General features: G+C 38.0%; 1 protein-coding gene and 1 non-coding gene across 4 annotated transcripts in view; both read right to left on the bottom strand.

Moving 5' to 3' along the window:
* FRMPD4 (FERM and PDZ domain containing 4) overlaps nucleotides 1–13,274 on the bottom strand; it is a 294,130-nt gene that overhangs the window by 186,836 nt on the left and 94,020 nt on the right. The gene's annotated exons all lie outside the window — the stretch shown is intronic.
* Nucleotides 6,054–6,160, bottom strand: LOC139791867 (U6 spliceosomal RNA). The gene has a single exon (XR_011724076.1). It is a non-coding gene; the product is annotated as a U6 spliceosomal RNA (small nuclear RNA).

Raw genomic sequence — 13,274 nt, 5'->3', positions numbered from 1 at the left:
TGCCCAAGGAAGCGTGTACAGAACATGTCACTGCTTACAGTATCTGTAGTAAATCATCCAAAAAGAGCCAGTTAACCCTGAGATTAGCTGTATGCGAGTTCACGTTATTCCTGTAGGAATCTTTGATCCAGAATGCCCATGGAAAACTGTCTAAGCCAGCTGAAAACAGTGCCACTTACACAACTACTATGCATGCCTGTTTTGACAGACAAATCAAAAACAACTCTAGACACCAAGTCTGCAGCATAAATTTATATACATAAGCGAAATACATAAACACACACTTTTTAAAAAGTAATTCACTCTTCTTTTGAACATTTTCTCAGAGTGACAGCTCTGTTGAGCAAACACTTCAGGCTACTTTTACTGAACAAGCAAGACTTCACATCCAGGAACACAAAGTTTCATTGCAGCAGTTGTTTTGCAAGACATTTTACTTTATCTCTAGGGAATACGGGGAAAAATAAGGAAAGAAATAATAAAAATAATAAATCAGCAATTATGCCCTGGAAAGGCTGCCTTCAAATTAAAAATAAAAACACAGTATGCATTTAGACAAAGAGAAGAAAAAAACATTCAGGAGTATTTATAACACAAGACTTTCCTTAAATGTTTAAGACACCACAAAACAAAGGCCCTGCTGAAATAGTAAAGGCATTTATTTCTGATACTCAACTATACATAGACAGCGGTGATCATGTGGGTGTCTATCGCAGGGTGGGAGCATTAAACAGGCAAATAGTTTAGAATAACAGAAACATTTCTTAGTTCTTCTAAATCTTTTCACTGTGAGAGCAATGCAAGATTATACCTAGTGTGCACATATAGCCTTACCTTTTCTTTCTAGAACTAACTGGTGATGCTTTTAAGATGTGCCTAAGGCACTGCAAGATGACGCTGTACTTCACCCAAAAGAGTGACTCCGACCACCCTCCACACAGCCACTCAGCACATTAAGGAGAAAATTAGCAAGCTTAGGTTCAATGAGCCTGAGATTATTTTTGAAACGGCAAACAAAACCCATAGAAACAAAACATTCACAGTGAAGTCTATCTATAATTAATGTTAATAAATGCTCTGGATAGCAAAATGCCTTATCTAGTGAAGTTTCTCATTTGCTTTAGCTCTAAGCGAAGCTAAAGCTGCAGTGTTGTCAGAGAGAAGAAGGGAAAGCATACAGAGAAGGCACATCCTACCCTCTTAACTCACAGCAAAATACGATCTAACTGTCCCCAGCTACAAAAAGAACATAATAAGTAACTTATGAAGTTCTAAACTTTATTGTAAAAACAGCCTCAGTTCAACATAATCCTGACCTGTGTTATGCAGCCATCCGAAATCTTGCCAGTGATGTTTTCACCACCTCCAGTACCCACGGTCAGCAAATAAATATCCAATAAACAGCAGGTTAAACAGCAGACAGCTTAACCTTTCTCCTGTTTTTAAAAAATGACAGACTGCTCAGTGTTTGCTCAAGACTCTTCTTTTACCAACATTCAATTTGAATGAGCCGGTGTAAATGCACTGTTCATCCTCTTGTGAGAGGAGGATGCATTTATGTGAAACATGAGGAGAATGCCTAATGCTGAAACATACTCTCTGCATCCTCAATGAGATTTTATTACAGGGCTCTCTTTCTTTTCACTGGTGTGTGTCAACGCGCCTGCAACCATTCCACTTCTTTTATGGACAGACGCTATCTGTGGACTTGTATTTATGTCTTGAGACTCTATGGAAACACTACATATCCTACCCTCACTATAACCCAGTTGAGGCTATTTAAAAAATAATCAACCCCGCCACTCCAAGAGCTCGTATGCAATACTGACGCACTCGCACAAAAAAATATTCTGCTAATATTTCATACAGCTAACTTCCTAGCTATTCACAACTAGATTTCAAAACTATTTTGGCTTCCAAAAGCATTAAGGGGGTGAGTTTTCAAATGTGCCTAAATGTAAGTCCATTTTACAAACTAGCTCTGTGGTCCTCAGAGGAAAACCTAGTAGTTTAACTAAAAATACAAACAAGTTGTTAACTAAAAATAGTTATTTTGTCAATTGTAGCATACCTCCATGGAACAAAAACTTATAATTTCTGAGCTTGTAGGTAAAATTATGTGGGCTAAAATCAGTTTTAAAAAAAACCCAGACAAACAAGAAACAAAAAATGAAGTCCGACACCATAATCAACTCCCTAGAGCCTTTGAAAGAACATTATTGGTGCGACTGTAATTTTTGGTTAAAGAAACATGACTTCCAAAAAGAATGTCTTTTACTGAGATCTTTGAGTATTTTGGGCTGTGACAGCTAGATTTCACCAGCTTTGATAAATAATAAAAGAGCCTGGCAAACACTCAGTTTTTCTAGTCCTCCACCTACATGGTTCTACAGTTCCTATCAATACATTATTTATATTTCAGGAGCATTCTCTACAAGGTAATCGCCTTCCACACTGGTGGGAAAGAAGTTTCTTTTGCAAAGATCTTCTGTTCTGAGACAGCAAGGGTGAAAAAGTTATTAGTTTAAAAATCAGTTCAAAAATATTACTAATCATCGTAAAAATGCAAGCATGTGTAATGGGACAGAGATACCACCATTCTAAATTAAAATCTCCTAGAAATAGTGAGTTTGAGAAAAGTGCTACTATGGCAATACTTTTCACTATCACCTTTGTTAAAACATTGAAAAAGTAAAGTGAGGCCTTAAAAATATAACTCATCTTGATGGGTTTTGTATCCTCCTTGCTTTTTCCATTTGTTTTTTTTTTTCTTCACTATATACCAAATAGTCACTCTCACACTTCTCATTCTGTCACTATGCCCTTGGTAAAACATCATCTTTCTGTCACCACCTATGCTGCAGGACTCAACCCAGGAATTTTCTGAAGTTTCTGTTCTGTAATTTGGAAGGGGGTGGGGTGTGGGTATATACCACACATCTCCACTGACTATCCTGGACTGATCTCCCTGATCACCCAGTGCCCCAGAGAAGGGATCCCTCTTGATGCAACCCCACAAAGCATGGGAGTTTCAGAAAGGTCTCTGATTACTGGAAAGATTTTCTTAAAAGGTGCAATAAAACAGGCCTTGTTGTGTTTAGGAGTTACCACAGAAGTCATAAGGGGCTTTATGAGCTAATACGCCAAAACAGCAGTATCCCCAGGGTGACAAAATTTTGCTGCTTACATTCTTGGTGATCCTTAAAGTTAATCAGGCAAGACCGTTGATATTTCAGAAAGAGTGGGAAGACACACAACTTCATCCCACTTTGTTTTTGAAAACATTTAGCAGTGGTTAAGATGCAAAAAATAAAATAATAGAAAGTTGGTTTTTTTTCCCAAAAGCTTTTTATTCTCTCTACTGTTGTCAATGCCATTCCATTATCTACTTATCTCTTACATGGAGAAAAGAAGATAACACAATGCAAATATGTCTGTTTGCTTGTTTTGGAAATAAAAACAAGGAACCTCATTTCTTTCTAATTAATTCACAATAGAATCTGCAAAAAGACCACCTCCAGAAGAAGCCCAAGACATGGCAACTGTATTACAGCCAAACTGTAAATTTAAGGACATCATCTGGGAAACTGAAGCTAGACGAAGTAATGCTCTCGAGATAAATATATTAATTATAAACATACATATATAACAGTTTCAAATTGAAAGGCAGAGTAATAAACCATTAGCTATTCTTGCATGAATGAAGATGTAATTATTCTACCTTCCAGCTTTATCCCGAGTTTTTATGCAATACATGCTGATGTTGGCAAAGGCTCATATACTTAATTAGTTACACATAAGATATTCATATGCATAATTGTTTGCTGAACCAGTCCTCTAGCACTTCTGTTTGATATCCTTTTTATCCCTTGTTTTATTGATTCTCATTCACACTTTCAATGAAGGATTTCTGTACAAGCAGAGCTACTGATTCTATATTCACTGCACCTCCATCCTCTTTAAAGGAAATGCCTACCTGGTGAGCAAACAGCACCAAGAGCTTTCCAGGTAGCAAAGCAATTTTCAGATTTTTGCCCATTTAACATTTAATTGCTTATGACTGATTTTCAGTATCAGCAAGTTCTCTATTTGTTCCTATTTAAAACAGATTGCTCCAAGTTCATTATTGCCTTTTCAAATACCAGGGAGGTATCCACTTATCAAACACCCTCATTCTCCCAGAATGACAGGAGGAAAAAAAAATAAAAAACACACCAATAAAACAAGGAATAAAATTAAAAAAAAAACCAAAAAAACAAAAAACCCAAAAAACAACCCAGACAGTAAAAATATTCCCTTCCTCACTGTCTGCAGCAGAAGACAAATAGATGGAAGAGCATACATTCCATCTGATGGAAACTAGATCTGCTGAAGGCTATTGTCTGCAGTACAACTTAATTAAAAATATAGAAATGAAATAAAACATATGAAACACAGGTAGGAGGGGAAAATCTATGAGCTAAAATCATGTCAACTGCCTGGGTGTTCAGTATTTGTTTTGTTCATTTTTATTTTGAGTTAAGAAGTTACCTTCTTTCTAGTATGCCCTCACAATAAATCCAGGGAAAGTACTAGGTGGTTTGTATTCAGATTGAAACTTTTCTCTTTTGCCTTCTGAGGAAACTCCTCGTTCCAGCTGCTTTACTTTTAGTCATAATGAGCAGAGAGGTGCAAAACGGAGGCAGTATTCAGAGACCTCAAGCCCATGTGCACAATAGAGTTGTTGTTCTGTTATCCCAAGCTCCGTTTGCCTTGCTTGAAACAACTTAAAACCTCTAACTAAGCCCCGTTTTCTGCTATTAACTCTCCAGTGAAAGTAAAAGGAACTAAACCACTTCAGAACTTTCAGTCTGTCACACAGCCCTGCTTGTTCACTGCAGAAAGCCTCAGCCATGGCCTCATTTCATTCTGGGTCAGATACCATCCTATGCACCAACAAGTAAATAAGTAAACTTGCATTTTCCTTCTTGTATCAATCAAGGATTCCACCCACTGTAGAAGCAGCTGTGTGCATCTCTGAAGAAGCTCAAAGGATTACCTTAGCTGCCTACCACAACAAGAAAAACTCAGCCTCAAGACTGGATGTGCTGGTGGTTCCTACAAAACCCTGGCAAATATATAGCTAGTGGCAGGGTGGTGAGCAACTGACCAGTTCTCATGCTGCAGAGGAATACCCACAAAATATCAATTGTACACAAATTTGTTCACCAAATCAGTAATTAAATGAGTCAGTGCTCTACCAAATGTGAATAGAAATGACTGACACAAAGACTTCTCCATAAAGATGCACTTCTTCAAAAGGCAATACAAAGTATAACCTAAACTCACCATTTTGTTAATCTATAATAATCCACATCAAATCTCATACAGTTAACAGAGGCTGCCTGTCTAGGAGCATATGCCTACTTAGGTCTGATTTACTATGGAGTCATGGTTCAAAAACATGAAGAGGCTGAATAACAGCCACACCAAAACATAACAAAGGATTGCAAGGGGCCATTTAGAGGTCTCTGGGTGTGTATAAGGACTAGAAAGTTCAAGAACTAATTTAGCCCACCGAGTTCCAACATCACGTAAACATCTTACTCTCTGAAACACCACAGATTTTAATTTTCAAGTGTTTTTTCCTAATTAATAGGACTGATCAGAGAAAAAGTTACTCTACCACTGTATACCTATCCAAACCACAAACTTCTTTCGAAGCATCCTAATCCCTTAAAACAATAATGCATTCATTCCATTTCTTCACTTCACTCAAGGTAACAGTCCAAGAGATGAGAAGTTGGGTGCAAGTAGCTACAAATCAACTGAAAAGTAAAAGATATGACAGAGTTGTTTCCCGTGTTCATGATTCATAAAGATGCGAGCAGTGAAGCTACAAAAACTCATGCAAGTCAGGTCCACTTGACCATGAATATTCATAAGCCTGACTCTCTCTCTCCAGCTAGTCCTCAAAGGACTATGTAACACAAAACCATTTTTATGAGAGTTATATGACAGTGTGTCCAGATGCTCCTTGAACTCTGACAAGTTTGGTACATTGCCCACTTCCCTAAAATATGGAACACTTCACATATTTGTGTGTCCACCTTCTTCAGTGGTCATGCTAATTTTCCCTGTATCATTCCCATTTTAGCGGATGTGTCACCAAAGCAAGCACAAATGGATATCCACTGGATTTCTCCTGTCCCTTCCCAACAATCTGAAACAAGCAGATCGACCCAGATGGCAGCAGCATATCTGTGGCTTGCTCTGTCAGCTTAACCACCATGCAGAAAGTAAAACCTCAGAGTCTGATTACACAAGATCAGTGTTCATAAAAACAAGAATCAAGCAATGAAAGTATGGAACTATGTTTAAAACATTATAGGCTTACAGTGAATGCTCTGAAGACCAAGGCACTCATACCTAAAACACAGTAGCATAAAATTTCCTCTTGTAGAAAATTACATTTTCTTATATTAAGGAAGAGCCCAAGGATTTGTAGTGTGACTGCTGTACCGCTGTGCACTGTGTCGCTGCTGAACACAACATCACCAACTTCGGATTAGCAAACCTTCTTCCTACAAATGAGACAAGATCATCTCACTTTGTGAACTAACCCATGGTGTCCTTGTCCCCATCAGGGTACAACACAGCAGCTCCCCAAAAGGTTTCAGACGCAGTTTGATGGTTACTATCCACATGTCCACATAAGGCAGAAGGCTGGTCTTCACCACCTCCAGTAGGGTATTAATTACATTCTTGGATCCAAAAACACAGGACTGAAAGATGATGTGGAACATTACTGGCTTCTCCAAGAACCCATTTCATTGATTAACTGTACTCACAGCTGTGGAGCTCTTTTCAATACACAGCTTAATTATGTCTTTGCTGACGCCTAAAGACCATTACTTATTGAAATGCTTGCCATGGTCAGTCATCTAAATGTGTTTATTCTGCAGAACATGAATAAGTGATGCCACTAATCACAATGCAAGTGTTATGCAGCTTCACAGCATTTCCGTTGTCTGGCATAATGAGCAAGCTGAGAATAGGTCCTTGCCTGTTGGCACTCATCTCTCTTTCAGAGAATTTCCATTGATTTAGTAAATCTAGGCTGGCAGCTAAATCAATCATGAATGGCCAAAACAAACCCATCCACCAAAGCTACAGACCTTCATTTAGGCATATCTACTTCAAAGTACACCCAGGCTGTTCTACTAAAAAATTTTTGGTTTTCAAGATCAATTTTTTTCAAAACCCCTAATAGGTGGGCTAGACAAGGTGAAGACTTGAAAAATAAAATCAGAAGTGAAGACACCTACAACTGCATGTCAATAGAAACAGAAAGATGAGAAAGGGGCCTATGGCAGAACCACACACACCCGTAGCATGCAAAACCATGCCTGATGCTAAGAAAATAGTTTAGCACTTTTATTTGCAAATGCCAAAAACAAGTGTGAACTCATTTTCTGATGCTAAAATGGCACTAATTTAAATTGATATGAGTATCTTTTTGCCAGAGCGGAAGAGAAGACCATTCTCTCAAGTGAAGCCTTTTCTGATGTTTTCACTCTCCTAGCACTGGGCAGCCAGGTTTGTTCCTTTCTGAGCACAAAATCTAGCAAAGTATTTCCCCCATACCTCACTAAAAAAGACAGCCTGCTCTCTGAATTTTTGAGCTGAGAGTAGCTTCCTCCACTTAGAATGAAATTCCACAACAGCCAACCTTTAATTTTCTACTTACCACTCAACGACCTAAGCAAAACATATACACAACCTCTGCAACAGGCTGAAGGAAAATCAGCTTCTTTTCCTGCCTCCTGATGAGTCACAGCTCTTCTAGAAATGTAAAAAATATAAAATAAATATTTTTTTTATTTAATCCACATTTTCCTCAAGGCTACCAATCCTTTGGAAGTCCCTAAGCAATATTAGTTCTTTTCCTACCCTCACTGCTAACTTATTATACAGTAATGAAGAATTTGCTTAGTCTTCTTTAAAATAGGTGAAACTGCCATCTGGCAGAAAAGCAACAGCCTTTGGTACCTACAGTGAACTCAGACAAAACCAAGTGGGAGCTCTGAGCACTGCTGAAATGTATGCACTGTGTAGGAATATACAAAAAGTAGGGAACAGGAGATAAATACAGACATTTATGTTACTATCAAGGGCGTAGAAGAAAAAACGGAGTTAAGCAGGAAGTCCATTAAGATGTGAATAATTCAGAAGAACACACATTCAAGAACAAAATTCAATTATTCAGACAGGAAACAAGAATTAAGTAGTAATTATTACATTTTGCAAAGGGGAATAAATGTAACTGAATCACACTGCTCAGATCCTTCTGGCTTGGGTTTTTTTTAATTTGTTGGGGGCGGGTTGCTGGTGGTTTTTTGGGTTTTTTTATCTCCACTAGTAGATCCTCATTCTCCTCTCCCCCCATGCCCTCTCAAATCAATCAAAAACAGTAATTAAAAAAAAGAAATCCACTTCAGCATCCCAATATGCCTGTGGGTAACACCACACATCACGTCATGGAAATAGCAGGAAAAAAAAGCCAGCTATCCAATAATTGACCACTGCTCAAAGCACACACATTCAGGACTTGGGTCCTCGTTTCCTACTGGACAGAGACTTGCAATAAAAGCCAGTGTGCCATAACCATAATTGCACCAATTGCTTTTAAAGACCTGTTAAAAGCTATTGTCTGTGACAGACCAGGTAAGCTAAACAATCTGTGTTCAGGGACAAAGCAAACCACATTTTTACTTGAAGTATTTCTCTCTTGGCCCCACAGCTGCTCTCAGCAGAGGTCAAGCAATGAACACCAAAGCCCTTTTTATTCTGCCTCCATCCCAGCCTGTACGTGAGCTCCTGCATGTGCCTCTCTTTCATACCTAAAAAAAAAACATCTCCTCAGACCTTGGAAACAACCTCCAAACTTAGCTGTCTGCTAGGGGGCAGGAGGATAAAGACACACCAAAATCTCTTCTAATAGAAGCAGATTTGGTACCACTCAAGAAGCAGATGATACAAGACACAAGAACATATAAGAACAGTGCTGTCACAACTTTAATTTGTGTGCAAATGTCAGAAGATGACAGACAAAAAGAAGCACAAACCAAATTCTTAAAATGTCATGTGTTTTCCTTCAAACCAGATTACTGCAGGGCATGGGCAAGCCTTTACAGGAGCATAGGAGCTTAAAATGCAGCAGCAGCCCATCAACAGGAGCAGCAATGAGGCTTAACAACTCCACGAACATCTCAGGATTACATCTCTAGATCTCAGCAACCCTTCCAGCAAAAGCCCCATCCTAATACCATTCCCCCTTCCACAGGCTCTGAATTCCATTTTCACTGCAGCACAGTACATCAGTAAGCTTTATAGTGTTTGTTTTGGTTTGTTTTTAAATCTGGTCAAAAAATAATACATATGCAGAGCATCTTCTAGAGGGCTGCTTCAGCAATAAACTGTTCAGTAATAAACAGCTGGACCTGCAGCTTTGACTTCTCTAGTACAAGTGCTTATGAGTCTTGGAAAAAAAATTATAACATATTTCTTTACAGTAGATATGGTGTGAAAGCCAATTTTCTTCCAGCAATGCTTTTGGAGACAGTTCACTTTTCTTCCAAAAATTCTATTAATCTTATAAAAGAGAAAAATAATCTGAATCCAATGAGATATAGTGTAAAATATCTCTACAGTTCCACATACTTTTGACTTTGATGTCTGAGCCACTGTGCATTCACTTTCATGATAATTTACACAATTAGTTTTACAGCAGAACACATGCTAAGTTTCCACACAAACTGAATTTTAGAACAAATTTCCACTACACATTCCCACCAAAACCTATAATACAAAAATGGTTCTCAGCCAGATAAGAGAAGTTAACAGGTAAGATACTTATCTAGTCCAGAATATGGTAAAGTAGCCATCCTGGGTAGCAAATTGAAGCAATAAGGCCCCAAATATCAGAATAATTCTGAACAATGAAACACTTGGAGAAGGCTGGTTCTCTGCCAGTCACATTGAGAACAGAGGAAGACAAAATTCTTTAAATAAATTATTCATTAGCATTTAACAACTCAGCACTGGATCCAATGTTTCTCTTTTGGCTAAAGAAGAGTGCTACAAATCCATCCACTTGTAAATGCACTGCTGAAAAAGTTAATGCCATTTACTGGCAGGTTAATTTATAAGATCACCTTAATTAAAAAAATATTATCACTCTCTGACTGGAATGAAACTGCAGGTGATTGGGAACAATGTAGCTAAAGGCTAATGAATGATTTGAAGCAATTCAGCATCCAATTAACACCAGCATCTGGTGAGGGGATTTTTTTTTTTCCCTATCAAGGCACTAGGCCTATATTAATTATACTTTTAGTAGTAAGAGAAAGTTATAATCTTGATGATCTTTCAAGCGAGCAAATAAAACGGTCAAGACCTGGAATTCATTCAAGCAGAAGCAAACTCTCTATCACTTGCAGGCATGTAAAACAGTGTTAGGAAACCTTTCCTACCCTGATTTCAACAGCTATACAAACACAGCACTGACTCAAGAAATAAATTCCCTTGTATCCAAGACACTGGAACAGTCACCCATCTGCTTCCATCCAGAGGATCCTCTCTGAAGCCAGCTTCCAACTTTGATTGGTCAAGAAGATGGCTTCTTGAGGCTTTTTAAACAAATCTTTGCCATTACAAAGGCAATTGAATAATCCTCTGATCTTCAAGATGAAGCACAGCTGGGACATTTGGGACAGGGGAACCTGGAGCATATGGAGGAAGTATCCTTTGATTCGTTACTATCTCAGACCATGTGAGATTAATGAATTAGCATTTGACTCCCACCTCCTTAGTAACACTGGCTTTAGATTAATGAACCATAATTTCTGTAATACAAGAGGGTTTCTTCCATACAGTGTTCCTCTCTGACTTAAATAACTCTCTAAGACTATGCCTATACAATTAAGATAAAAAATGAGAGCACGTATTGAAGCCCAAACCTAGCTTGGCATTTTAATACTGCAAGCAAGGCTGAATTTAAGTGTTCATTCATATGTCATCTGCCAGCTCTGTTACTGTTTAGGAAAGCTATACTGCCATTTCCTTAGGGCACTCTTGCAATTATAACAGAAGAGATGTTAACTTGGTGTACCAAATGGTCACTTGAGAACAAAAGCAGTAATTATTCCTGAGAGTGATTCAGAAATGGGGTTGAGCTCTGTAGCTGCCAATATTTTTTGTTCATCAATTCTGGACTCAACATTCATTGAATAAATTATTAAAGCAAAAAGGAAAGGAAAAAAAAAAAAAAAAGAAAGAAAAACCCAAGTAACATCTTTGCTGCAAAACTGTGTGATACTATCCTTCGTTTTCCCCCTTTTTATTATGTTTCGTTATACATTCCAACTGAAAATTATGGGAACTGCAACCAACACGAGTTTGAACCCAAATACTGGAAAGGTTCACAAAAAAAGCTTCAATGACCATACATATGCTCCTACCTTATAATCTTAAAAAAATAATAAAGTAAATAGTATTTTTGCTTCCCATGAAAGCCAAGTTTTTAATTAAATGTCATCACTCCAACTTGCTCATACCTCATCTTTTGGAAGCAAGGCAGAAAATGCTCTGACTCTTTTAACAGCACTTAAACTGTGGTTTTAGGTTCCCCTTTGCCTTTTATTTGCAACAATGATTTCTCACCTTCCCCAATAAACTACAGCAATTTAATCCCACCCACATAGCAACCCTATGCGACTTTTTGCCAAGCCAATAAATTAACAGCCTCTGGGACTGATCATTCTTTTTTGGCTCTTTTATCACTAACCTACAGACAGCATTCCCTTCCCAGACTTGAAGCTCGAACTCAGCTTCTGGCCTCCATATTTGTACTATTGCCTGTTAAACAGTTTTAATGCAGAGAAACAACATACCAAACCCCTTTCTAGCATTTGGCTCCTCCAAGATGATCCAAATGCCTTCCTACCCTCATGCTGCAAGGCATCTGTACAGCAGGATTCACATTCTGCCAGCAGGATATATACAAGAAACTCACAGTTGAAAGGTACTCTTCAGATGAAGGAAAAAAGAAAAAAAGAAGAAAAAAATCCAAAAAAGGTGTGTGTATATGTTTTTAAAGTTACTTAGCATTTTGAAAGTGAACTAAAAATCTCTGTCAAAATAAAGCTTTTGAGATACATAGGTGGAAGCCAAGCTGAGTGTATCAAGAGCAGATGCATACAGCCTGCTGCTTCTCTGTACCCCAAAGGAGCTCCTAATCCAACACACCTCCACTGTCTCACACCTCTCTCCCTCCTGCCTTGATTATCTTTCTTTGCTCCATGGACCAAACCTGAATGCTCTTCCTTGAGTTGTGCAGTCTCTATCAGTTCTCACACAGCTCTGTTCCCAACATCCTTCCCTCCTGCACTGCATGTGCATCTTTTCAGGCAACCAAGAAATAACTCAAACAACAAATAAATGCAATGTAACATTTCTCTCCTCCTACTGGGACTGAAGAAAGGAAATCTTTACCTAAGGCATATAACTGAATGCCCTCTTAAGAACAGCTGCAAATATTAAATGTTGTCAGAAAGCTGGTGGTTGCCAAAAAAAAGTATCAGCACAAAACAACTGCTATGCCATCTACTCTTAGCATTTAATCTGTACCTCCTTTTACAGAGATGGAGAAAGCTTTTTTCAATACCATAACGTGCATTACGTAAATTAAGCAGCTGTTTGATGGCCACCAGAAATCTCAGTCTTGAGGCACTAAATAAGACAAAAATGTAGTCTGAAATTATTTATTAAAGCTGTTAGAATAATCCCTTAGTAACTACTGTCCACACTTGATACATTAGTGATGATTACACAAAACTAGAGTTGGCCAAGTTAAATGTCATTTGATTTCCAAGTGAAGCACTTTGAAAAAACAGAAAGAAATTAAATTAACTCAGTGGAGTTGTTCTGGAATGTCTTGGAGAGCAAATCCCTCTGGGTTTACTGGCATGTCTGATCTTGACATTAAAGTTTTCAGATTGACTCACAAAAAGGCTTCTTCTTTGATTTGCTAGCAGATGTACACTGAACTTAAACAAACAAGTAACAATAAAATGTTAAAATGCATCTTATGTTCAAAATGCTCAGCTCCTATTTCTTTTATCTGGTTAAGGAGGAAGGGTACCATTTATGAAGACTATCTAGGATATACGACTAATTTCACAGTATTTTTTTTTCTTCCAGTAAACTATTGCACTTCCTTTCTTCCTTGAAAG

Source organism: Heliangelus exortis, chromosome 1 (assembly GCF_036169615.1).
Source record: "Heliangelus exortis chromosome 1, bHelExo1.hap1, whole genome shotgun sequence".
Taxonomy (NCBI): domain Eukaryota; kingdom Metazoa; phylum Chordata; class Aves; order Apodiformes; family Trochilidae; genus Heliangelus; species Heliangelus exortis.
Note: the sequence above shows the minus strand (reverse complement) of the source record. Positions and strands in the feature narration are given on the sequence as shown.